This window comes from Phalangium opilio, unplaced genomic scaffold, assembly GCF_054372755.1.
Source record: "Phalangium opilio isolate 3A_F unplaced genomic scaffold, DU_Popi_V2 ptg000090l_1, whole genome shotgun sequence".
Taxonomy (NCBI): Eukaryota; Metazoa; Arthropoda; class Arachnida; order Opiliones; family Phalangiidae; genus Phalangium; species Phalangium opilio.
In genome coordinates, this window is record NW_028324195.1 from 174,525 (window position 1) to 201,035 (window position 26,511).

The window sequence follows — 26,511 nt, forward strand, 5'->3', positions numbered from 1 at the left end:
AGGGATAAAGAAATGGCTGGGAAACGTTTTCTTAAGTTCAAGGGATAAAATTTTTTAAAATGGATTAATTAGAACGGACCTTATTAAATAGATCAATAATGATGAAAAAAATTATTTGGTTCAAGAGATAACCAGTTTTTAAGTATTATGACATGGCTGGGAAACCATTTCTCGGGTTCAAAGGATAAACAAATGACTGGGAAACCATTTCTTATGTTAAAAGAAATAAAATTTTTCTAAAATGGATTAATGGGAATCAAAAGAATGAAATATTAGTTCATTAAAAAGAATTAAAAAGAATGCAATAATTATGGATGCAATTTATTTGGTTAGATGGATAAATATTATGACAAAAAAATTTAATGAAAATTAATATGGTGATGATGCTACAAAAAAAATAAGAAAAATATATTAATTACCTTCAATGAAAATTTTTAATTGAAACTCAAGAAAAGAATTCAAACTGTATAAATATTTAAAAATCCACCTTATTCCCTTTCGCCGGAAGTTAGGCTTAGCTCGGGATTGATGGGGGTGAGTAACGGGAAGAAAATTGTCTGTCGTCTGCTACAGTACATATTTTTGGCTTTTGTAACAGACGACAGACGAATTTCTTCCCGTTACTCACCCCCATGAATCCTGAACTAAGCCTAACTTCCGGCGAAAGGGAATAAGGTGGATTATGACTTTCGAGAAATTAATGAAAAAAACCCGATAGTAACTTCTTTTCCTGTGCCCCAATTTAATAAATGTGTTAACTTTTTTAAATGTGGCATAATACTTACAAAATATTTACAATGCGGTTTCCATGTTTGTACCCTCTTGTGGTGGGGTGGTTGGGTTGGTGGTGGTTTGGTTTGTGGTAGTGGAATTGGTGGTGGTGGTGGTGGAGTTGGTGGTGGTGGTAGTTGGATTTGTGGTGGTAGTTGGGTTCGTGGTGGTAGTTGGGTTCGTGGTGGTAGTTGGGTTCGTGGTGGTACTTGGGTTCGTGGTGGTACTTGGGTTCGTGGTGGTACTTGGGTTCGTGGTGGTACTTGGGTTCGTGGTGGTGGTGGTGGTAGTTGGGTTGGTGCCCATTTCTACCGGTAAGACCGCAAACGCGTCGTCTACTATGTAACCGTATATAAGTCAACTATATATATATATGCTTGAGCCTTTAACACCTTTGGCTGGTTTGCGTGCGATGTACTTTTTTTATAATTCATTTTGGTCTCACATGCAGAGATTCTGTGTCGTACAATTTCAGTCTAATATTCCCTTTTCTCTAGATACTTTTATACCATAGAATACCTTTCTACCTCATTGCCAATATTAGAACAAAATTACGCTATGAAAGCCATGGCGATAAAAGGCTCTAACTAAGAATGCTTGCATTAGGGCCACCTAGTGATAGCAGGGAACTTCACTGTCTTTTTTATTAAATTAAAAACTCGTTTCCCTAAACGAGAACTTTAACCAAGTGCATAGATGTTTTTAGGTAGCCCCAGGAAAAGCAATCGAAAATAGATAGTACCTAGATTTTGTGGGCAGTCCCGCATTAAATGGCCCGCCTTCTTGCACTTATAGCAAGTTCGGACCCACTGCCACCGACCGTTACGTTTACCACCGCCTCGTCCACGACCGCCGCCTCGTCCGTGACCTCCGCCTCGTCCGCGACCTCCGCCTCGTCCGCGACCGCCGCCTCGTCCCCGATCGCCGCATCTGCGTCCTCTCTTTCCACCGCCGCCGTAAAAATAGGCGTAAACTACCTTGATATTTTTGCCTTCCATTACTAAACCCAAACCGAAAAACAAGAAATTTCATTGAATTACTTTCTATCTAGTTTAAGGTTTGACATTAAATTTAAACATTATAACTTTAAATTTTATGACTTAGCTTCAAAACCCGTTAATTAATAAAATTAACTATTAAAAATACTGTTCAAAACATACTTACGAGGTTCAAGTTAGTCTGGCTGGATTAGAAATGATAAATCCTGGGATTTCCCGCCAAAAACTTCCCCGCGGGCCGCGCAAGCGGCAGTAGCATGGAGCAATTAAAACATTGGAGTGAAAACCATGATTTCACAGCAACGTTCTAGGTATAATTGCTCCATGCTACTGTTCTAGGCTCGGAAGGGCACTAAATTAAAATCGCTTGGCTGCTATTTGGGCGGGAATTGTTCCAATTTCCTCATCGTTCTGTTCTCTTACAATTCTGAAGACTTGTAAATGAATATCAGTTGCCACGAATCTTAATTATTAAGGTTTTATATGATCTATAAACAATTTTTTTAAGTTCCTACTGTAACAATAACTTTTGTTTTCTTTTTAGATTGTAAAATTGTCTTTTTCACTCTTAGCCTTAAAAGGCTTCACTATCCCTTGTAATTAATTTATTTTCATTCATTTTAATTGTATTTTTTTACGATTTGCAATTCTGTCAGAGGTATTTATCTTCATTCATTTTAATTGTATATTTTTTTACGATTTGCAATTCTGTCAGAAGTTTTTTTTTTGACACTGGGTTCTTTCTGTGCGCCCAATAGGTTCTCTGTGTTCCTATTATTTAGCCAATTCTTTGTGTTTGGCAATTGGGTTCTCTGTGTTCTCATTAATTGGGTTCTCTGTGTTCTCATTAATTGGGTTCTCTGTGTTCTCATTAATTGGGTTCTCTGTGTTCTCATTAATTGGGTTCTTTGGGCTCCCATTAATTGGATTTCTTTGTGTATCCAAATTGCAAGTTCCAGTGTGGAATTAAGGTATCTTTGTGACCTATTGCAATCTGTGTCAAATATAGTACTACTTGTACTGTTTGAAAATTTACAAAAATTGAAAAGAATTTGCTATTTTGAGTCCATTAAGAAATTTTGAAATGGTTTCTCAGGAGAGACTTAGGAAAAAAATTCCGTGAATTAAACCAAAAGAAAATAGCTGAAGCTAAGTTAAAATTACTTGTTCAAAGGAAAGCTGCGCAAAAAAAAGCAAGCTAAATGACTTAGTAACAAGAAGTACTATTTGAAAAACAAAGATAATTTTCTTAGAAAAAGTAAATCAACGCTATGTACACAAAAATGTGGTAAAAGGGCTAAAGTAGATAAATTTGGTTTTGCGAAAAAGCTCCTCAATGCGGGGATTTTCAAAACGAAAAACAAAAAAATTATAGCCGAAAAATATAAAAGGTTTCTAGTCAAACGTCTCACTGAAAGATTGGCGGCGTCAATGTCTTTTGACACCGAGACCAAAAATAGACGCACGAAGTCCATCTCTCACAAGCTAAAATGCCAAGTGCTAGCTGGTAGAATATTGCATTTGAAAGGGCAATTATATTCGGCTTACCACGCCCAACTAACGGGGGTTGTTAGTGAATTTAAGGATTTTGTTGAGAAAATCAAAAAATTCGGGTCCATTGATAGTGACAATTTGGCAGACGTTGTGGGTAGAAAAAGGCTTCACAGTAGCATGAAAGAGGCCTATTTCCATGAAACTACCTATTATCTGATTGGAAATAATGGAAAAATATTGAAAAATGGCAATGAGTCACATTACGGCAAATTTTTCAATTGGATTCTGATGGTCGTGTACGAAAGGTTCTGAGAGGCCGTGCTACCAGTTCGACTAAAGAATTGTTTGTTGACGAAATGGGAAATTTCGTTGACATAAAAAACAATAACGCAACTAGTAACGTTGAACGAGTTTTACAAGTTAATGAGTCGGGAATTGTTACGAATCTTTTCAAAATTGTTGAAACTGAAGAGAAGAATCCGAAAGCAAATTTTGTGATCAATGAAGGGGGGTTTATTGAAACCTTAAACAAAACTGTATATTGGGAATGCAGTGATATTTGTAATGTTCGAACTCGAGCCATTGCAAAAGTACTAGCTTTCGTAAACACAGTTGCCAATGCGAATGAAAAATCATTGAGTTAAAATTTTTGAGTCTGATTTCGACCTTTGCGAACTAAGAAAAGAATTTTGCAAAAATCAAACGTGTATATACGGACGAAATAGTGGTGAGAATAGTTCCGCTCCTAGGACACACTTCTTACTGCGCTGATAGCGAAGAATTCCAAAGTTATTTGCGTTCTTTCGCTGAATTGGCTCCTCATTAATCGGGAATTAGAACTATTCTGAATAAGATGTATCAAGTCAAAGCCTTGCTCAACGCGTTAACTACAATTCAACTGAAATTGAACGTAGTGATTACGATTCTCTGACGAATGTCATGGTGCAATCGAGAAAAATCCTAGCCACACGTGGGGAAAATTTAAATAACGAACAAAACAATGCTCCCACAGGATGCGTTAACGCTCCTCGGCCCACTCTCGATGAAAGTGAAATCTTGAGTCTTTACGAGAATCAATTCGCTCGGGCAATGCTAAACACCAACGAGTTTCACGACACGCCCTGCGACTGCTGTTTTAGATTACTGAAAAAAAACGATTTAAGAGCTGTAGAAAAACTAGTTAACTGTGCTGTTTTTGATAACGAGGCCTATCTGATTTTAACAGCTGGCTGGATAATGAATAATTCGGACGCTAGAGAAGCAGAGATGCTTCTATGTCGTTACTGCGCTACGGATTTGGGAAAGGGTAAAGTTCCCATTAGATGTTTTCTGAACAACTTGGCGGTTGACAATCCTCCGCCAGATGTCACCAATTTAAACATGTTCGAGAAAGTTTTAATTCAGCTTGTGAAGCCCTTCCACACTGTGGTGCGGTTAGGCACCAAAACCAACTCCAACGTGAAGTTTGGTACGGTTAAAGCTTTAAAGGGAAGAGAAATTTATCTTCCAATTCCAGTGGAAAATTCCCAAGACGTTGCCCAAAAATCACGAACTGCATATCTTGGTGCATGGCGTTCCCACTGCGGACAAAAAAGTTTGGCAGCAGGTTGTTTGCCTCGAAAAAGTGTTGAAAGCTTTTAGTGTGCTGAAAAAAAATAATCCTTTTTTCAAAGACATTGATATTTCGGCAATGAACGAGGATTATATTTGTGGGACGCCAAATATTAATGGCGGGGAAAATTCATTGATTCCCAATGAATTACCGAGCGTAGCAGATCCACTTGCGCTGATCAACGATGGCTGTGATGCGGTGCCACGTGGTTCCGCTGCGCTTCCAGTGGATTGCAGTCATGACATGCAAGTTGACCAAAACGCTTCAAATATGAGCGATCAGGGAGAAAATCAGTTGACCTATGCAGCAGATGACTACGCAATTATAACAAAACCCGAGGCTTTGTTGCGAAAACTTTCTGAAAGCGAAGCCAATGATCTGTACGATCATTACTCTATTCATCCGGTGAACGTCCAACCACCGAAGGATTTATGGGATGCATACCTAATAAAGCGCGTCGAGCTCGAGCCGGTTAGCACTTGGGACAAAAAACTGGAATACATGAACTTCGTTCATTTGTTCCCTCGGGGTCGCTTCGGCAAGCACGATGATAGACCATTTGGGAAAATAACGGAAACCGAGTATCGTTTATCCCGTCTTTTGAACAAAAGTCCAATTTTTAGACGAGATTACGCCTATTTGTTCCATTCTTATCAAGAATGCGAAATGAAAGCGATTTCTACCAGTTTGAACTACGTTCTTCGTGTTAAAAAACACATGCCAATTGGGGTTGAAAATTTGCTCAATCGAGTTGAATCTGCCGATAAAGAACTTGAGAGTAATTTAGCTAATTTCTTAGGTCATATTCGAGGAGCGAAGGACTACTGGTAAAAAGTTCTTAGACACGTTTTAGCGATGATTCGGGAATTTGGTCCTCCACCTGGCTTCTAACTTTTAATCCGGCCGAGTACGATAATATGGAACTGCACGATCTCTTGAGAAAAATGAATTCAGACGTTCCAGGAGTAGAGTCTATGACGGTGGCTGAATTGTTGAATTTCGACCCACTTAGCGTCAATTTGCACTTTCACAACAAAGTGCGGTCGCTGTTAAACAACTTTGTCTTGTGTAAGCAAAATCCAGATCTTGGCATGATAGAACATCATTTTTGGAGGGTTGAATACCAATCTCGGGGTTTACCTCACTACCATATGCTTTTGTGGGCCAAGGACGCTCCAAAGATTGGAACTTCTTCGACCGAAACGATTTTGGATTACGTGCAAAAACACGTCACGTGTTCGATGCCAAGAGCATCGGTAAGTCCGGAAGTGCAACGGCTGGTAAAAAAATCCAAACTCACAAATGCACCTCCAGTTGTTACAAGAAGGTGAAAAATTCTAAAAAAGGATTGAAAGTGTGTCGTTACGGTTTCCCTCGAAACGTAACAAAAATTGCCACCATGAATTCTGTTAGATCAGTTACTCGTCACCGTAAAATGAAAAAGGTGCAGAAACGACTGTACGACTTGCCGAGAAAACAGCACGAAGTTTTAATCAATGATTTCAATCCCACGCTACTTTTGGCTTCCAAAGCCAACATGGATTTGCAATTTGTCGCTTACAAATCGGAAATAGTGGCAAACTATGTCACGGCTTACGTGACAAAGGGAGACCGGGCTGACATGGACCAAACTTTTGCCGAGTTAGGGAACGAAAGTTTATCCAAAAAATTATTTGCCTATAGATTGAAATCTTTGACGTGCAAGCAAATAGGAACTTATGAAGCTCTCGATATGCTGCTGGGCCAAGACCTTTACAACAAGTCCGACAGCACTAAATTTATAAACACTAATTTCAAAAAAAACCGATCGAGAGTTTTGAAAGGTTACATGGAACTCGCACGTTTGAGGGAAACTGACCCCGAAAGCAAGGACACTTTTAAAAAAGGGTTCGTCGACGACAAATATCCGAATCGTCCTGACAGCTTGGAAAATCTTAGTTTGCGGGAATTTGGTCAGTTTTACGATTATGCGAAGCACTCTGAAGGTGTCGAGAAAAATGCGAGTGTAATCGTGTTGAAAAACAATCTGGGTTTCATCAGAAAGAGAATTAAGCCCTACACAGTAGAGCACTACATTCACGACCCGATAGAGGAGAAAGAAAAGTATTGTCACGCTCTACTGATCCTCTTCAAACCGTGGCGCGACGAAAATGAGCTATTGGGCGAGTTTGAAACCTACGCGGATGCTTTCGAAAACTCTCTTTCAGTGTTGAAAGACATGAGAGAATATGACGAGAAATTCTCGGTTTCCAAAGAAGGTGAAAAGAAACGGATGGCTTCTAAAAAGGCGAAAGAGCCAGAAACCATAGTCTCTGAGAAGGGAAAGAAATTGTTATTGAAATTGAGAATGCCATGGCTGATGTGGAAGCTGCCATGGAAATGAATTTCGAGACTGTTGTTGACAATGTGGCGTTACTAAACTCGGATCAAAGGAGAATTTATGATCACATCATGGATCACTTCTCCCAAGAGGGAGAAAAATCTGGAAACAAGTGCCTTTTTGTGTCGGGACCTGGTGGCACTGGCAAATCGTTTCTTGTAGACACTCTCGCCAACGCCGTAAGGCTACGCTTTCAAAATCCTACTAGCGTGGCAATTGCCGCGCCAACGGGTTTGGCAGCATTGAATGTTAATGGCGTAACATTACACAGATTACTAATGTTGCCAGTAGATCATGGGCGTATCGCCGAATACCATTCCCTGAGTTCTGACAATATGAGCATTATGAAAGAAACTTTGAGAAATTTAAAACTGTTGATTATTGATGAAATTTCTATGGTCTCGTCGGTGTTACTGACTCACGTTCACTTGAGGCTGAACGAAATTTATGAAATGAACCAAACATTTGGTGGAGTTGTATTTATCCTTGTTTTGGGAGACTTTCCAATTACCTCCGGTTCAAGGAAATCCCGCGTTTATCAAAATCACTTCCAAAGAAGCCAGACGTAGATTCAATTGCATCGGAGGAAGTGATCTTTGGAAGTTTTTTAAATACGATAAACCAACGCAAAATGTTAGACAAGCCAACGACCGAAGTTACGGCGACATTCTAAGCAGAGTTAAAATTGCAAATATTTCCGAATCTGGTGTTGCAACCTTTCAATCTAAATTGGTTGAGGGAGGAAAAAACATCGAGGTGGCTATGGAGCTTTTCATTAAGCTGTCCAATGAAGGGTTTCAACCAATTTGTTTGATGCCTAAATTAGCCATGTGCGAAAAATTCAACTTTGAAATGCTGCGAGAAAGTTGAAAGCATTCCTTGTCAGGATAGACTCGCAGACAGTGAGAAAAAAATGAATAAAAACATTCTCGGGAGGTTGCCAAGGCTTGAAAACGAACCGTCCAAAACGGGCGGTTTGGAGAGGAAGTTACCTCTTTGCGTTGGCTGCCGAATAATGGTCAGAAGGAATATCAGTTTTGAAAAAGGCGTTGTAAATGGTACGATGGGTTTCGTAACAAACGTTACTGGTATTTTTCTCAGAGTAGATCGCGAACCGAATAACGACGACGATATCTCCGATTTTTTATTTGTGAAAATTAGCGTTAAATTTTTGCTCATGGCAAAAATTTTCATTAAGAGCTCCCAGTTTCCCGTCATCTTGGCATACGCTATTACGATACACAAAAGCCAAGGCATGAGTTTAAAATGCGCCATTATGGATTTAGTTCCGAATTTATTCGGAACCGGCATGGCGTACGTCGCTTTGTCAAGAGTGACGTCTTTAGCCGGACTCCATCTATTACAGTTCGATCCGAGTAAAATTAAGGCGGATGGACGAGCCATTATGGAGTTTAACAGGCTTCGCAAAAAATATAGGCCAGATATGCCTCCGGGACCCGATGGGGTCTTCCCTCTGCTTTTGCAGGAGGGCTTAGACCACATCGCCTCTACGCTATGCAGGATCTACAGACTCTGCATTGCTCTCGGTCACAAACCCCGTGACTGGAAACGCTCTAGGGTCATCTTTATTCCCTAGCCCGGGAAGACTTCCTATCTCGAGGCGAAGGCATTTAGGCCCATATGCCTGACCTCCTTCTTCCACAAAATTCTGGAGAAGCTGGTGGACAGGTACATTAGAGACGAGGTACTCTCGGTAACTCCTCTCTCTTCTTCACAATTTGCTTACCAAAAAGGCAAATCCACTGAGACGGCCCTTCACGGCCTTACGAATTGCCTGGATAGGGCATTCGAGTTTCAGGAAATTTCACTGGCCGTCTTCCTCGACATTGAGGGGGACTTTGACAAGGTCTCTAGCTCGGTTATTACTGAAGCTGTTAAGAGATTTGGCATCAGCGACACTCTTGGCCGCTGGATCAAGTCCATGCTTACCGACCGCGAGGTGTCGGCGTCCCTCCTTGGGGACTCTCTAGGGGTGACTACCAGCAGGGGCTGCCCTCAGGGTGGAGTGCTCTCCCCCCTGTTGTGGTGCCTGGTGGTGGACGAACTCTTGGGGAGGCTCGGGGGTGCTGGGGGCTGTAGCTGCTTCGGGTATGCGGACGATGTAGCGATAGTCTTTACCGGGAAGTTTCCGGATACTGTTACCGCGCTTATGAGATCTGCTCTCTCTAACGTGGAGCAATGGTGTCAGGCGGTCAACCTCACCGTTAATCCTGATAAAACTGTCCTTGTTCCTTTTACGAGGAAGAATACTAAGGATCTGTTCAATTATATCTCTTTCTTTGGCCAGGTCTTGACAAAGTCCTCCGAGGTGAAATACCTGGGGGTGACCTTTGATTGCAGACTCACATGGAAGCCGCATCTTGATCGGTGTATTAAGAAGGCCAAGATGCTCTTCTGGAGGACCAGGAGCTCTGTCGGCCAGACTTGGGGCCTCAACCCCAAGGCTGTACACTGGCTCTATACTGAGATCATCAGACCCTTACTATCTTACGTAGCACTTGTCTGGGGGACAAGGGTCCGGCTTAAGACGGTGCAGGCTGCCCTGTGCAAGCTTCAAAGGCTGTCATACAAAACCAGCTCTGGCATAACATGGAGGGCCAGAGACAGACAAAACTGTTAGTCAATGGTCCCTGCAGGTCTCGTGCTAGAGACCTAATTTCGCTCAGCAGATGGGATATTAGGCTGGCCACCGGTCTTCTGACCGGGCACTGCCGGCTTAATAGGCACCTCCATCTGATGGGTTTTGCCGACGACCCTCTCTGTAGGTCGTGTCAGGAGAAGGAAGAAACATCCGCTCACGTACTTTGCGAGTGCGACTGCTTCGCCTCGCTTAGACTAGAATATTTTGATTCACACACTTTGGAACCCTCGCGGGTCTCCTCTATTACGGTGGAGCGAATTCTTCGCTATGCTGTGGCCACGGGTCTATTCAAGGCCTGAATACCTGGGTGCACAATATGCCTTTTGGCATTGGTGCAAGGGCGCGAGCCCCCCTACTCACTAATAATAATAATGCCTCTATTGAAAATAACTGAGTCAAAACAAAGCCGAGTTAGAAAAAGAAGTGCACCAACTCTATCTAAAAGCCTTTCAGATGGCTAGGAAGAGAGATGTGACGATACGGCGCAGGAAATGCCAACGAAGAAAAGGAAGGACCAACAGAGTTTGGATGGTTTTCCCGTGAAAGGTTTAAATAACGATGATCAAGTAACATGCTATTCAAGTAGCGTTTTGCAACTACTGTTATTAGTGCCCGAATTAAAAGAATTGGTCAAATCTTGCAACGGATCATTCGTAGAAAAACCAGTTTTACGCTGCCTCCATAACGCATAAACGACATCGAGAGTTCTCAAGGTAGTTTTAGCCATAAAGGCTTGGAACTGAGAATAGCTGTTGGTAATCACTTTGCACAAAATGATCAACAAGACGCCAGTGAATTTTTGATGGTCCTCTTGACGACACTAAGCCAAGAAATGGAAGCCGATTACTCTAAGGCTCTAAAAGATCTTTTTTGGTCAAAGTCTCTAAACGTTACCAATTGCCCCAGATGTCAAGTTGAACAAAATTCGGAAAACATTGTTTAAAGCAACATTTTCAATCTTCCACTAGAAAACCGAGATAAAATTGATTGGAAATCTTTAGAAAAAAGGATGAGATTAACAGAAATGCGATGCGTATTTTGTGATAATCCTACAATACAAGAGCGTGATGTATTGATATCCAGCGGAAAGTACGTATTTCTTTGTCTTCTATGTGGCGATTACAAAGATGGTCGACCAATTAAGATTTCGACCAAAATATCAAGTTTCGAAAATCAAAAAGTGTCAATGAACAAGATGCTTTTTAAAACTATAAGGGGTGATTATTCATAAAAGTGAATCGTTAGCCGAGGGACATTATGTGAACTTTGTGAGAAAAGACAACGGCTGGTACGAGGTCAGCGATACTGTGATTAGAAAAAGAGAGAGATTTGTCAGTAACTTAACTGACGTCACTGTTCTGCTTTTGGAATGAGTATAGACATTTTAAAGGGAATGTTAAGCGCCCGGATTCCTAAAAAATTAACCCGAGTAAACCCTAAAATTAATCAGATGGTTTCACGTCCTGCCAGAGATGTGCCAATAGTTTCATATTACCTTAAGAGTAATTCATAACTAGGTAAAATTATAGGCCCTCGAGAAAGTTTAAGGTTTACGTTGGTTCAAGGTTCATTTCGCAGTTGCCTTGCCAATAGCTGTGAAAAGGGAGCGGAGGGAGGGTTGTTGGGCCAGTGCGAGGGGTCGGACGTTCGTCAAAATCCCGTACAGTTCGTTTGAAATCTATTAAAATCTCTCTCGAAAATCTCGAAATCCCGAAATCTTACCCTTAAAATCTCAAAATCCCGAAATCTCACGTCAAAATCTCAAAACCCCAAAATCTCACGTGAAAATCTGAAAATCCCAAAATCCCTACCTCAAAATCTGAAAATCCCGAAATCCCTACCTTAAAATCTGAAAATCCCGAAATCTTCACCTAAAATCCCGAAATCCCACATCAAAATCTAGAAATCCCGAAATCTTAACGTAAAAGCTCGAAATCTCACCCTAAAATATCAAAATCGGAAGGGTAAAACTCTGCCTTCCGTCTCGATTTTTGGCGCCTGCGCTATATAAGAGTACTGTATTACAAATTAGACTATTTTTGTCGATTTTTCTCCGGTATTCATTACGGTAAATTAAAACAAATTTATAGTCTAAAACCTAAACCTATATTTCAAAATCTCGAAATATCCTATGAACACGGGAAGTTAATAGACCAATATGATTACCTACAGTGAAACAAACTTCCAGGGGCACGCCTACATACTGGATAATTTCCCTGTCGGCAAGACAACACTAGAGGCAGCCCAAGCTCACTGCATGAGCTTGGGCTGCCTCTGACATGATTGAAATTATCCACTATAGAGGCGTGCCACTGGTAGTTTGTTTCTCTTCATGTAATATTCGTATTGGTCTATAGTAAATCTTGATATCCCCTGCAAATACCCAAAATTTCATCAAAAATCCGAAAATCTCCTCGAAATCTGAAAATCTTGTTCCAAATCCCGAAATCTCCTTCAAAATCCCGAAATCTCCTGAACAAAATCCCGAAATCTCCTGAACAAAATCCCGAAATCTCCATCAAAATCTGAAAATCTCATTGAAAATCTTGGACTCGATTTCAAGATTTCTAAAATCTCAGTCAGAATCTCAAAATCTTAAAATCTCAAAATCCCGTACACTAAAATGCTGAACGTCCGACCTCTTGGGCCAGTGTTATACAGAAGAAAAAGCTATATAGGAAAAAAAATGTAACTTTTTCTTAAGAAAGATTATCGTTCGCCTCGAAATTAAAACGTAATTTTTTTTTAAGTTTTGTAGTACATCATCTAAATCTGAGTGTACTTTGGATTAACAGTTCTGGGTGTGAATCTTTTGCAGGTACAAAGTGTTGTTTGTGAACCACTCTATTGGATATCTTCGTGATTCCAAAGTGTTCTGTGTGAATCACTCTATTGAATATCTTTGTGATTCAAAAGTGTTCTGTGTGAACCGTTATATTGGATAACTTTACGTTACATCCTGCCATAGATGTACGAATAGTTTCGTATTACCTTAGAGTAATTCATGCCTAGGTAAAATTATCGGCCCTCGAGAAAGTTTCAAGGTTCATTTCGGAGTTGTCTTGGCAATAGCTGTGAAAAGGGAGCGGGGGGAGGGTTGTAGGACCTAGCTATTGCTACGAGAGAAAAAAAACAGGAATCTGCTTTAATTTTAGAATTTCCAAGAGGTAAAAATAATTAAATGCGTAACCCCTGTTAGTAAAGCATTGAAATGAAATTTAATTTCTTAATAAGCTCGTAAAAAGGCTACTTAAAACTGAACAGACTTGTTGAACTGAAATTTAGACACTATAGTATCCAAATTTTAAACCAATATCAATTGCAATTAATTTTTTCAAAGGGTTCACTAAATATCAGTTTCACCACTTCATTATCAACGCTCCACATATTTTAACGTTAAGACACTCTTTAAACTAATGCATTACTCATTTTAAAAAGTTAAAAATATCTAAACTAATTTTAAGTATTTACAACTACAACACCCAAATAGTTTAAATTTTATATTTAAATAATATCTTTTATTATATCCTTTTCTTTGTATTATTTTTGTATACCAGTAATAGTATTTTGGCTAAGAAATATATGAACTAATTTAATTGTCTGATTAACTATCTCTACACTTTGTGTAGAAATTGATTTTAAAGTGTAATAGAACTTTTCACTATTGTCGTCACCAAAAAAATATAGACATTGCCCCCATAAATAAAAAATAACTAAACTATTTTTTTCAATCAAAATATTCCAGGAAGTTTTGCATATTCTCTTAGTGTTTCTAAACAGCTAGGGTAATCTATCTGCGTGACAGGTGACGTTTCCTATAAATCAACAGGGGTAGAATTTGCAAAAATATTCTGGTAAATTTAAGAAAAAAAAAATTTAAGTTTAATAACCATTTCATTGTCTTTTTGGTAACCCATGCACAAAATAATGATTATAAAACAGCAGTGTTCTTTAAGTTTAAGCTAATAGTTGCGTGATAAAATTTTAAAAAGTTTTACTTCAAACCCCCTCGCCATTTACACAACTTATATAACCAAGTACAACATTCTTTCGACAAATCAGTAATTTCCCATCGTATCAACATGCGCCAACAGAAAGATATTTCATCATAGCCAACACGAGTAATATAAAATACTTAAAATGTACAGTTAAAAATACGATGACCAATAGAACTTCCCAAACTATCATTTTGAAAAAAAAACCCCAACAAGACCTACGACAGACACGACATATCCAGAAATATCCATATTCAATTTCTCTACTGATATTCAGACGCTTTGGATTCAAAAAGTGAAAGTCACTTTGGATTAAGAACAACAAAGATGTACAAAGAAACAACCTTTGTGTTGGCTTCAACTATACCAATTCCAAAAAATATATCCCAATGCTTCAACTTCGCTACATAACTACTTTACGACTTGGCAATTGGTCCACAAACAAAATAGAAGCTCGTAAAAGGATTCGCAAAATAACTTCTTCAAACAATTTGCATTGAAACTTCGTAATTAAAACCTTCGCAATTCAATTTGCATTGAAACTTCGTAATTAAAACCTTCGCAATTCAATTTGCATTGAAGCTTCGCAATTAAAATCTTGGCAATTCAATTTGCATTGAAGCTTCGTAATTAAAACCATCGCAATAAACCTTTGACGAACAAAACAAGCTCGATGAAATCGGTAATTAAAGATGTCAATTAATGACACTCACTCATCAACCACTAACGCTATCATGCAATAATAATGAATACGAAAAATGTTTATGAAATGAATTAGAATTATCGCTAACAATTAAAGGACATCTGAACAACTCATATTTTACATCAACAAATCAGAACGCTTTTAAAAAGCACCTTTAAAATTGTTAAAGGTGATTTAACAAAGACACCCCTCCCCCCCTTTATAGGAGAGCAAAAAATTACTGTTTTTCTGGCAACTAGGCTATTATTAATTCCCAATTTAAGAGTCCTAGGATTAAATGTATATAAATACTTTTTCAAAATGGAATCTTTCACTTGAGAGATTATCAAAATTATTATAGGCATTCAAGATTAATTTAGAACTTTTAAGTCCATCCTTCACGTATGATTATCTTTGAAAATTTCATTAATCTCTTCAATGATTCCATAGTGAAACTTACATTTACCACCGAATTGACAATTTCACGAGAACAAATCACTAACTATTTTAAAAACCATTCTGGAGACAAAAATTAAATTTTCCTCGGAAGCTACGAATAAAACCTTATAAAATACGCAACTATTAGCTTAAACAAGGAAAACTAAAAATATTACTAGAAAAAAATTTAATAATACAATTTATAATAACAAATCAACCATGGGAATTTAAGCCCAAATTAAAGGCTTTAAATAAATTCAGCTATACCAAACCAAAAGTGTACATAAAATAAATCTATTGTGCATTAACAGAACATCATCATACGTGTTTAAAGCTTTTAAAATACTCAAAAAACTAAATATCCATAATGTTATTTAATTCTTTAATGATTCACGAGTAATTATTAAACAAAAGTTAACTTCAAAATTCCAGATAATGTTATAATTATTCATTTAAGAACTCTTTTCTTGAATAAAATTGTTGACCATAATTTTTATAGTTGTTAAATTATTGTACTCAAGACCTAAATAGCTGACAACACGTAATTTCACGATTCATTTCATAAGTATAAATAAATAGTTACATCTAATGCTTAATGCTAAAGCTAAACAGTTCCATTGCCTGCCCTAACACGGTGCCTAATATTCTACCCTACAATTTTACAATACCAAAGTCAGAAACCAATTAGAAGTCAATACGAGGGCGGACCTTAAAGTAGCTTATGCCAGCTTTTTCAAAAATACACAAAAGAGAAAATCTCTAACAGTACCAAAGGAGCGATGTTGCACTAAATTTGCGCCTGTTATTGCTTTAAAATTTTTATCAAATTGCCCCATTTAGAACGATATTACTAAATTGGATGTTTTTCCACAAAAATATTGCTACCTTTCCCAAATTATTGGTAGTTGGTTTATTTATAGTCAGGTTTACCAAAATTTGCCTATTTCACCAACTGCCAGAATAAGACATACTTAAAGTCATTTATGATGAACGTGAAAGTTAAGAGCAATATCCGTATTTAAATGTTGTTTGAACAATGGCATTAAAAGAGCCTTCAAGAATGATGTGCGTGGGAGCATCTGGTATATTTCTGGTCAACCCCCATCGGGAATTAAATAATAATGCCGATTCTATGGTATGAGGGAATACGCGATGAAATAATGGCTAAAATCAACCCCGGTTTCAACATTAAAATAAATTAATAATCAATTAAGACTGAAGTTGCAGATATTAGTCAAAAATGTCTTGATTAGAATCAAGACTTAAAAAAGTATCGATAAGACTGAGGTTATCACTTGACTTAAGGTTCAGATATTAATTTTTCTTTTTAATTGAAACTTAAAGGCATGCTTAAGAAAAAACAACGTTCCATTACCGTTTTACGTTGAAATAACTTATTTTACAGGTAATCAATTTCCAAAATTTACTTATCTCGGGTTTTCGGGCACAATTCCATTCCCCCAAAACATTTTATCATTACATTAATTACTTTTGAGAGATAACGTGTCAAAATAAACTTTAAAACAATAGAAAACTGAATGAGCGGTCTGTTTAGCCATGACCAAAACTTTCAAATCAGTGTTGCCAATGTTAGAAAGTGGATTTTCCCACTTCCATTTTAAAATTTCTCTCATTTCCCGCACCCCCTTTTTTACAGTCATATTTATCTGGACTATTTTATCCTACTAAGCTTAATATGGAATATCACTCCGCATGGTTTTGACAAATGTACAAATGCTCCAAAATGCTATAAAGCTTAAAAATTCTCAAAATATGCGTTCTTTCTTTTTCAGTGGCAAACTTAAAATCACCGAATTTATTTCAAAATGTCGCTTGAAATTATTAAACCGGACAAAATTTTCGAAAATACACTAATTTCAATTGCACAGTCTGCACTATTAATCCTTTAACAGGAAAATTCCGACATTTGATCGATTTCGGAAAAATATTACTTTTTCCCCACAGAGCCTAACATCAAACCTAAATTTCCCACGATGTGAGAAATTACCCACACATTGGCAACACTGCTTTAAAAAGTTGCAACATGCACCCTTTCGAGACATGTCCAGTGCAGAACATATTAGTGCTTAACCCGCTAATAGTACGACCACGGAGAATTGATGTAAACTGTAGTTGAAATATCATCATGTGCGACAAGCGGCACTGAATAGTCTCTAACCATTGTTTGAAACTAGAGAGAGAAATAGTTGAGTAGTATTAATCATGTCCTGAACTATGAGAATGAACAGTATGACTGTTGACTGAAGTACACTAGACATTACATCATTTTGCATAACCACGAGTAAAAATCCAACTGTCCCTACTTAATTTTCCGCCATTGTTTTCAACTGTTCCACTGCGAAGCATGACGGGAAGAAATGGGGGAACCTTTTAAAACTCAAAGTCATACACGTACTCTCTCAAAAGTAATTAATGTAATGATAAAATGTTTTGGGGGAATGGAATTGTGCCCGAAAACCCGAGATAAGTAAACTTTGGAAATTGATTACCTGTAAAATAAGTTATTTCAACGTAAAACGGTAATGGAACGTTGTTTTTTCTTAAGCATGCCTTTAAGTTTCAATTAAAAAGAAAAATTAATATCTGAACCTTAAGTCAAGTGATAACCTCGGTCTTATCGATACTTTTTTAAGTCTTGATTCTAATCAAGACATTTTTGACTAATATACATCTGTTATAATACATGAAGAACCAACCGCAATTTCATTAACGAGGTATTTATTTTCCGGTTCAGAAAGTATTGACTGAAAACGCGAATGAAAACCTTTCTAAGGATCTTTCAAGTTTGGTGCGAGAAAAATGAAGAGTGCATTTCCATTTTCATTTCAAAATTGTCACATTAGGCGTATCTACTTCAAGTTCTTTGGAACTGTAAACTTAACGAAACTAAAGTGCGAAAAGGTTCCGGGCGCTACACTAGACGGAGTACATTTGTATCTGACTGTATTCTGATAAACATGAAACACTTCTCAATCAAAGCCTCTAAACCAAGTATGGTTTGACAAAGACCCCTACTCACGCTCATATTCGGCTGTATTGTCAACCTAGAAAACATTTCAACCCAAGAAACTAGAGAGCTGCATGGAAACGGTAAATTTCCATTTATCGCGGTAACCATCGAAAACCCTGGGAATGGATGGTTTTTCGGATCGGGAATGGACGGAAAAACCAATACGGAATGAATGTGGTTAAATTGATACATATTTTAGTTGGAAATGGTTAATAAATGGATAGAATCTATTTTCTATGGAAGATCCTAAAATTGTAAAATAAATAAAAACGGTTTTGCCACTGAGTAATGGCAGATATCGGCCTTTGACAGTATTAGACGATATAAGGCCACTACTACTCATCTCACTTAGTTTGTTGAAGGCTAGTTACTAGCTATCTATGCTCACAGTACCGTCTTCACGGCTATTATATCTGTCAATCGGTCCATTGTAAGTTTTCGCGCCAAATTCTCGGAATAGATATTTTGGGAAGTGTCTCATGCTATTTGGCTACGGGCGAGCAAGAGTCCCTCAGTCCAGTCAGATTTTTCTACAGTTCAGCCCCCTTATTTTTCAAAAAATTCCCGATGAAGAACCCGTATTGCAGTGGTAGTTTTGGGCCAAACCAAGACGCTCAAAGGATATATTCTTTCGAACTCTTTGGTAGGGAAATGCTTTTCTGCTATTGTTCATTTCGTTAATGGTTGGAACTGCAATAACGTTTCTTAATTGGGAATGGGAATGGTTGGTATTTGGAAACCACGGATCGGCAACGGATGGGGAGGTTGATGAAAAATATGGGTGGAATTGGTAAACAAAATTGGTATGGAAATGGTTACGTTTGAAACTGAAATGCAGCTCTCTACAAGAAACTAAACCAAATACGCTAGGACATAGACACACGTATTTGATTGAATTCTGGGAAACTAAGAAACATTTTGACCAAAGCCACTAAACCCAGTACGCTTGGACAGGGAACCCTAATCCCACTTGTATTTAATTCAAGTTTATAGCTGTCCCACGTAATGCAATGGGATTTTGGCCGAGGGGCTGTCCAAGAGTGGGAGACCTAAGTTTAGTTTAAAATTTGAGACTGAAAAAGAACTTAAAAGTCAACTTTAATCCTTTAAATAAAATTAAAGGGTTGGTCTAACTAACGTTCGAATGGAATAATGAACTGATTTTAACAAACAAAATTATTACTTTAAACCATAAGCGTGACTCATGAGAAAGTGAAATAGAACTATGAGCAAAAGAAACCCAAAAAGACTATTGATAAAACTTTTTATTTGAAGGGTTAGTATTTCAATATGAAACAAAACATTTTTAATTAAATTTTTGTACAGAGTTATGAAACATATCTACAGTTTACAAAACAAAATAGGGTTAATAATCAAAATCAGTTTAGTTATTTAGTAATTTCTTTAGTCAAAGTTAAGGTCAACAAAAATAATTTAACACTTACTACTCGGAAACAATATACTCATTTCGCAACACGTTTTATTTTATTACCGAATGCTTCACATAATATATCAAAATGATGCCAAACACTGATGCGGGTACGCGGAATCTCCAACATGATGGCAATGGATAATGAAACGAAAATGGATCGCAACTAAGTTATGAAACCATAAACGAGTAGCCAAAACGAAGGATTTAAAAACATGAAGATTTTAAACTGTCAATGAGGTCTGCAGATATTTTTTCAAAATATATCATATTGTTGATTTTTAATTTCTATTAGTTGAAAAATTTCTTATGAGTATTAAAAAGATGTGTAATAAGTTGCAATTTTTTTAATGGATTATAAAGTATATGACGAAATTATTTTCTTTCATCTATAAAAAACGCTACATACGAATGAACGGCGACATTTATTTGTTGATACGCCTTGTTCATATTTTGTTGGTTGTTATCAAGTCTAAAGTTACGATAAAAAAACTGATAAAGTATTTCGATTATCACTGTTTATAACAGTAAATTCAATAAACATATACTTCTTTTGTTTGTTTACAGATATTTGTATATGAACAAATTCATCGTCTACTTCAGTTACAATCCATTAATGCATATCGTATTATGTATAATGACATGATAGTCATCATTATTCAAATGGCTTATATTATAAAAACTGCGAGCCCTACTCAACTCGTAGTCCTACTATTTAACTAGTTACATTTAAATAGTCACCAAATAATTTCTGCAAAACTCGGGTCCGTCCGGGATTTGAACCCGGGACCACTCGCACCCTAAGCGAGTATCATACCCCTAGACCAACGGACGACATATGACACTGAAACATGCTCAACTCGTAGACCTACAATTTAACTCGTTGCATTTAAATAGTCACCAAATTACTTCTGCAAAACTCGGGTCCGTCCGGGATTTGAACCCGAGACCACTCGCACCCAAAGCGAGTATCATACCCCTAGACCAACGGACCATGTATGAAATAAAACATTCTCAGCTCATAGGCCTACCCTGTAGTTAGTTGCATTTAAATAGTCACTAAATTACTTCTGCAAATCTCGGGTCCGTCCGGGATTTTAACCAGGGACCACTCGCACCCTAAGCGAGTATCATACCCCTAGACCAACGGACGAAGTATGACACTGAAATATGCTCAACTCTTAGTACTACAATTTAACTAGTTGCATTTAAATAGTCACCAAATTACTTCTGCAAATCTCGGGTTCGTCCGGGATTTGAACCCGGGACCACTCACACCCGAAGCGAGTAGCAAACCCCAAAACCAACGGATCATGTATGACAGCGAGACATGCTCAACTCGTAGGCCTATAATTTAATTAGTTGCATTTAAATAGTCTCAAATTACTTCTGCAAAACTCGGTTCCGTCCGGGATTTGAACCCGGGACCACTCGCACCCAAAGCGAGTATCATACCCCTAGACCAACCGACCATAAATGAAATAAAACATGCTCAACTCATAGGCCTACCCTGTAGTTAGTTGCATTTAAATAGTCACTAAATTACTTCTGCAAAAACTCGGGTCCGTCCGGGATTTTAACCCGGGACCACTCGCACCCGAAGCGAGTAACATACCCCAAAACCAACGGATCATGTATGACAGCGAGACATGCTCAACTCGTAGGCCTACAATTTAATTAGCTGCATTTAAGAAGTCACCAAAGTACTTCTACAAAACTCGGGTCCGTCCGGGATATGAACCCGGGACCACTCACACCCGAAGCGAGTATCATACCCCTAGACCAACGGACCATGTATGACACTGAAACATGCTCAACTCGTAGTCCTACTATTAAAATAGTTACATTAAAATAGTCACCAAATTACTTCTGCAAAACTCAGGTCCGTCCGGTATTTGAACCCGGGACCACTCACAACCGAAGCGAGTATCATACCCCTAGACCAACGGACGAAGTATGACACTGAAACATGCTCAACTCGTAGGCCTACAATATAACTAGTTGCATTTAAATAGTCAGCAAATTTCTTCTGCAAAAACTCGGGTCCGTCCGGGATTTGAACCCGGGATCACTCACACCCGAAGCGAGTATCATACCCCTAGACCAACGGACCATATGTGACACTGAAACATGCTACACTCGTAGGTCTACAATATAACTAGTTGCATTTAAATAGTCACCAAATTACTTCTGCAAAACTCGTTTCCGTCCGGGATTTGAACCCGGGACCCCTCACACCCTAAGCGAGTATCACACCCCTAGACCCACGGACGAAATACGACACTGAAACATGCTCAACTCGTAGGCCTACAATATAACTAGTTGCATTTAAATAGTCAGCAAATTACTTCTGCAAAAACTCGTGTCCGTCCGGGATTTGAACCCGGGACCTCTCGCACCCTAAGCGAGTATCACACCCCTAGACCAACGGACGAAATAAGACACTGAAACATGCTCAACTCGTAGTCCTTCTATTTAACTAGTTGCATTTAAATAGTCACCAAATTACTTCTGCAAATCTCGGGTTCGTCCGGGATTTGAACCCGGGACCATTCACACCCGAAGCGAGTAGCATACCCCAAAACTAACGGATCATGTATGACAGCGAGACATGCTCAACTCGTAGGGCTACAATTTAATTAGTTGCATTTAAATAGTCTCAAATTACTTCTGCAAAAACTCGTGTCCGTCCGGGATTTGAACCCGGGACCTCTCGCACCCTAAGCGAGTATCACACCCCTAGACCAACGGACGAAGTATGACACTGAAATATGCTCAACTCTTAGTACTACAATTTAACTAGTTGCATTTAAATAGTCACCAAATTACTTCTGCAAATCTCGGGTTCGTCCGGGATTTGAACCCGGGACCACTCACACCCGAAGCGAGTAGCATACCCCAAAACCAACGGATCATGTATGACAGCGAGACATGCTCAACTCGTAGGCCTACAATTTAATTAGTTGCATTTAAATAGTCTCAAATTACTTCTGCAAAACTCGGTTCCGTCCGGGATTTGAACCCGGGACCACTCGCACCCAAAGCGAGTATCATACCCCTAGACCAACCGACCATGTATGAAATAAAACATGCTCAACTCATAGGCCTACCCTGTAGTTAGTTGCATTTAAATAGTCACTAAATTACTTCTGCAAAAACTCGGGTCCGTCCGGGATTTTAACCCGGGACCACTCGCACCCGAAGCGAGTAACATACCCCAAAACCAACGGATCATGTATGACAGCGAGACATACTCAACTCGTAGGCCTACAATTTAATTAGCTGCATTTAAGAAGTCACCAAAGTACTTCTACAAAACTCGGGTCCGTCCGGGATATGAACCCGGGACCACTCACACCCGAAGCGAGTATCATACCCCTAGACCAACGGACCATGTATGACACTGAAACATGCTCAACTCGTAGTCCTACTATTAAAATAGTTACATTAAATTAGTCACCAAGTTACTTCTGCAAAACTAAGGTCCGTCCGGTATTTGAACCCGGGACCACTCACAACCGAAGCGAGTATCATACCCCTAGACCAACGGACGAAGTATGACACTGAAACATGCTCAACTCGTAGGCCTACAATATAACTAGTTGCATTTAAATAGTCAGAAAATTATTTCTGCAAAAACTCGTTTCCGTCCGGGATTTGAACCCGGGACCCCTCACACCCTAAGCGAGTATCACACCCCTAGACCCACGGACGAAATACGACACTGAAACATGCTCAACTCGTAGGCCTACAATATAACTAGTTGAATTTAAATAGTCAGCAAATTACTTCTGCAAAAACTCGTGTCCGTCCGGGATTTGAACCCGGGACCTCTCGCACCCTAAGCGAGTATCACACCCCTAGACCAACGGACGAAATAAGACACTGAAACATGCTCAACTCGTAGTCCTACTATTTAACTAGTTACATTTAAATAGTCACCAAATTACTTCTGCAAAACTCGGGTCCGTCCGGGATTTGAACCCGGGACCACTCACACCCGAAGCGAGTAACATATCCCAAAACCAACGGATCATGTATGACACTGAAACATTCTCAACTCGTAGTCCTACAATTTAACTAGTTGCATTTAAATAGTCACCAAAATACTTCTGCAAAACTCGGGTCCGTCCGGGATTTGAACCCGGGACCACTCACACCCGAAGCGAGTATCATACCCCTAGACCAACGGACCATGTATGACACTGAAACATTCTCAACTCGTAGTCCTACAATTTAACTAGTTGCATTTAAATAGTCACCAAAATACTTCTGCAAATCTCGGGTCCGTCCGGGATTTTAAACCGGGACCACTCGCATCCTAAGCGAGTATCATACCCCTAGACCAACGGACGAAGTATGACACTGAAATATGCTCAGCTCGTAGTACTACAATTTAACTAGTTGCATTTAAATAGTCACCAAATTACTTCTGCAAATCTCGGGTCCGTCCGGGATTTGAACCCGGGAACACTCACACCCGAAGCGAGTATCATACCCCTAAACCAACGGACGAAATATGACACTGAAACATGCTCAACTCGTAGTCCTACTATTTAACTCGTTGAATTTAAATAGTCACCAAATTACTTCTGCAAAACTCGGGTCCGTCCGGGATTTGAACCCGGGACCACTCACACCCGAAGCGGGTATCATATTCCTATGCCAACGGACCATGTATGACACTGAAACATGCTACACTCGTAGGCCTACAATTTAACTCGTTGCATTTAAATAGTCAACAAATTACTTCTGCAAAACTCGGGTCCGTCCGCGATTTGAACCAGGGACCACTCACACCCGAAGCGAGTATCATACCCCTAAACCAACGGAAGAAATATGACACTGAAACATGCTCAACTCGTAGTCCTACTATTTAACTAGTTACATTTAAATAGTCACCAAATTGCTTCTGCAAAACTCGGGTCCGTCCGGGATTTGAACACGGGACCACTCACACCCGAAGCGAGTATCATACCGCGAGTATCATACCCCTAGACCAACGGACCATGTATGACACTGAAACATGCTACACTCGTAGGCCTACAGTATAACTAGTTGCATTTAAATAGTCACCAAATTACTTCTGCAATACTCGGGTCCGTCCGGGATTTGAACCCGGGACTATTCACACCCGAAGCGAGTATCATACCCCTAAACCAACGGACGAAATATGACACTGAAACATGCTCAACTCTAAGTCTTACTATTTAACTAGTTACATATAAATAGTCACCAAATTACTTCTGCAAAACTCAAGTCCGTCCTGGATTTGAACCCGGGACCACTCACACCCGAAGCGAGTATCATACCCCAAAACTAACGGATCATGTATGACACTGAAACATGCTACACTCGTAGGGCTACAATTTAACTCGTTGCATTTAAATAGTCACCAAATTACTTCTGCAAAACTCGGGTCCGTCCGGGATTTGAACCCGGGACTACTCACACCCGAAGCGAGTATCATACCCCTAAACCAACGGACAAAATATGACACTGAAACATGCTCAACTCGTAGTCCTACTATTTAACTAGTTACATTTAAATAGTCACCAAATTACTTCTGCAAAACTTGGGTCCGTCCGGGATTTGAACCCGGGACCACTCACACCCGAAGCGAGTAACATACCCCAAAACTAACGGATCATGTATGACAGCGAGACATGCTCAACTCGTAGGCCTACAATTTAATTAGTTGCATTTAAGTAGTCACCAAATTACTTCTGCAAAAACTCGTGTCCGTCTGGGATTTGAACCCGGGACCCCTCGCACCCTAAGCGAGTATCATACCCCTAGACCAACGGACCATGTATGACACTGAAACATTCTACACTCGTAGGCCTACAATTAAACTCGTTGCATTTAAATTGTCACCAAATTACTTCTGCAAAACTCGGGTCCGTCCGGGATTTGAACCCGGGAACACTCACACCCGAAGCGAGTATCATACCCCTAAACCAACGGACGAAATATGACACTGAAACATGCTCAACTCGTAGTCCTACTATTTAACTCGTTGAATTTAAATAGTCACCAAATTACTTCTGCAAAACTCGGGTCCGTCCGCGATTTGAACCAGGGACCACTCACACCCGAAGCGAGTATCATACCCCTAAACCAACGGACGAAATATGACACTGAAACATGCTCAACTCGTAGTCCTACTATTTAACTAGTTACATTTAAATAGTCACCAAATTGCTTCTGCAAAACTCGGGTCCGTCCGGGATTTGAACACGGGACCACTCACAACCGAAGCGAGTAACATACCCAAAAACCAACGGATCATGTATGACAGCGAGACATGCTCAACTCGTAGGCCTACAATTTAATTAGTTGCATTTAAGTAGTCACCAAATTACTTCTGCAAAACTCGGGTCCGTCCGGAATTTGAACCCGGGAACACTCACACCCGAAGCGAGTATCATACCGCGAGTATCATACCCCTAGACCAACGGACCATGTATGACACTGAAACATGCTACACTCGTAGGCCTACAGTATAACTAGTTGCATTTAAATAGTCACCAAATTACTTCTGCAAAACTCGGGTCCGTCCGGGATTTGAACCCGGGACTACTCACACCCGAAGCAAGTATCATACCCCTAAACCAACGGACGAAATATGACACTGAAACATGCTCAACTCGTAGTCCTACTATTTAACTAGTTACATTTCAATAGTCACCAAATTACTTCTGCAAAACTCAAGTCCGTCCTGGATTTGAACCCGGGACCACTCACACCCGAAGCGAGTATCATACCCCAAAACTAACGGACGAAATATGACACTGAAACATGCTCAACTCGTAGTCCTACTATTTAACTAGTTACATTTAAATAGTCACCAAATTGCTTCTGCAAAACTCGGGTCCGTCCGGGATTTGAACACGGGACCACTCACAACCGAAGCGAGTAACATACCCAAAAACCAACGGATCATGTATGACAGCGAGACATGCTCAACTCGTAGGCCTACAATTTAATTAGTTGCATTTAAGTAGTCACCAAATTAC

General features: G+C 39.3%; 6 non-coding genes across 6 annotated transcripts; all 6 read right to left on the reverse strand.

Moving 5' to 3' along the window:
- Positions 1-20,252: 20,252 nt before the first annotated feature.
- TRNAP-AGG (transfer RNA proline (anticodon AGG)) lies at positions 20,253-20,326 on the reverse strand. Its single transcript has one exon. It is a non-coding gene; the product is annotated as a tRNA-Pro (tRNA).
- Positions 20,327-20,414: 88 nt separating this feature from the next.
- On the reverse strand, positions 20,415-20,486 carry TRNAP-UGG (transfer RNA proline (anticodon UGG)). The gene has a single exon. It is a non-coding gene; the product is annotated as a tRNA-Pro (tRNA).
- A 726-nt stretch (positions 20,487-21,212) lies between these two features.
- Positions 21,213-21,284, reverse strand: TRNAP-CGG (transfer RNA proline (anticodon CGG)). Its single transcript has one exon. It is a non-coding gene; the product is annotated as a tRNA-Pro (tRNA).
- Positions 21,285-21,533: 249 nt separating this feature from the next.
- TRNAP-CGG (transfer RNA proline (anticodon CGG)) lies at positions 21,534-21,605 on the reverse strand. Its single transcript has one exon. It is a non-coding gene; the product is annotated as a tRNA-Pro (tRNA).
- A 1,208-nt stretch (positions 21,606-22,813) lies between these two features.
- On the reverse strand, positions 22,814-22,885 carry TRNAP-CGG (transfer RNA proline (anticodon CGG)). Its single transcript has one exon. It is a non-coding gene; the product is annotated as a tRNA-Pro (tRNA).
- A 730-nt stretch (positions 22,886-23,615) lies between these two features.
- On the reverse strand, positions 23,616-23,687 carry TRNAP-CGG (transfer RNA proline (anticodon CGG)). Its single transcript has one exon. It is a non-coding gene; the product is annotated as a tRNA-Pro (tRNA).
- Between the last annotated feature and the right edge of the window lie 2,824 nt (positions 23,688-26,511).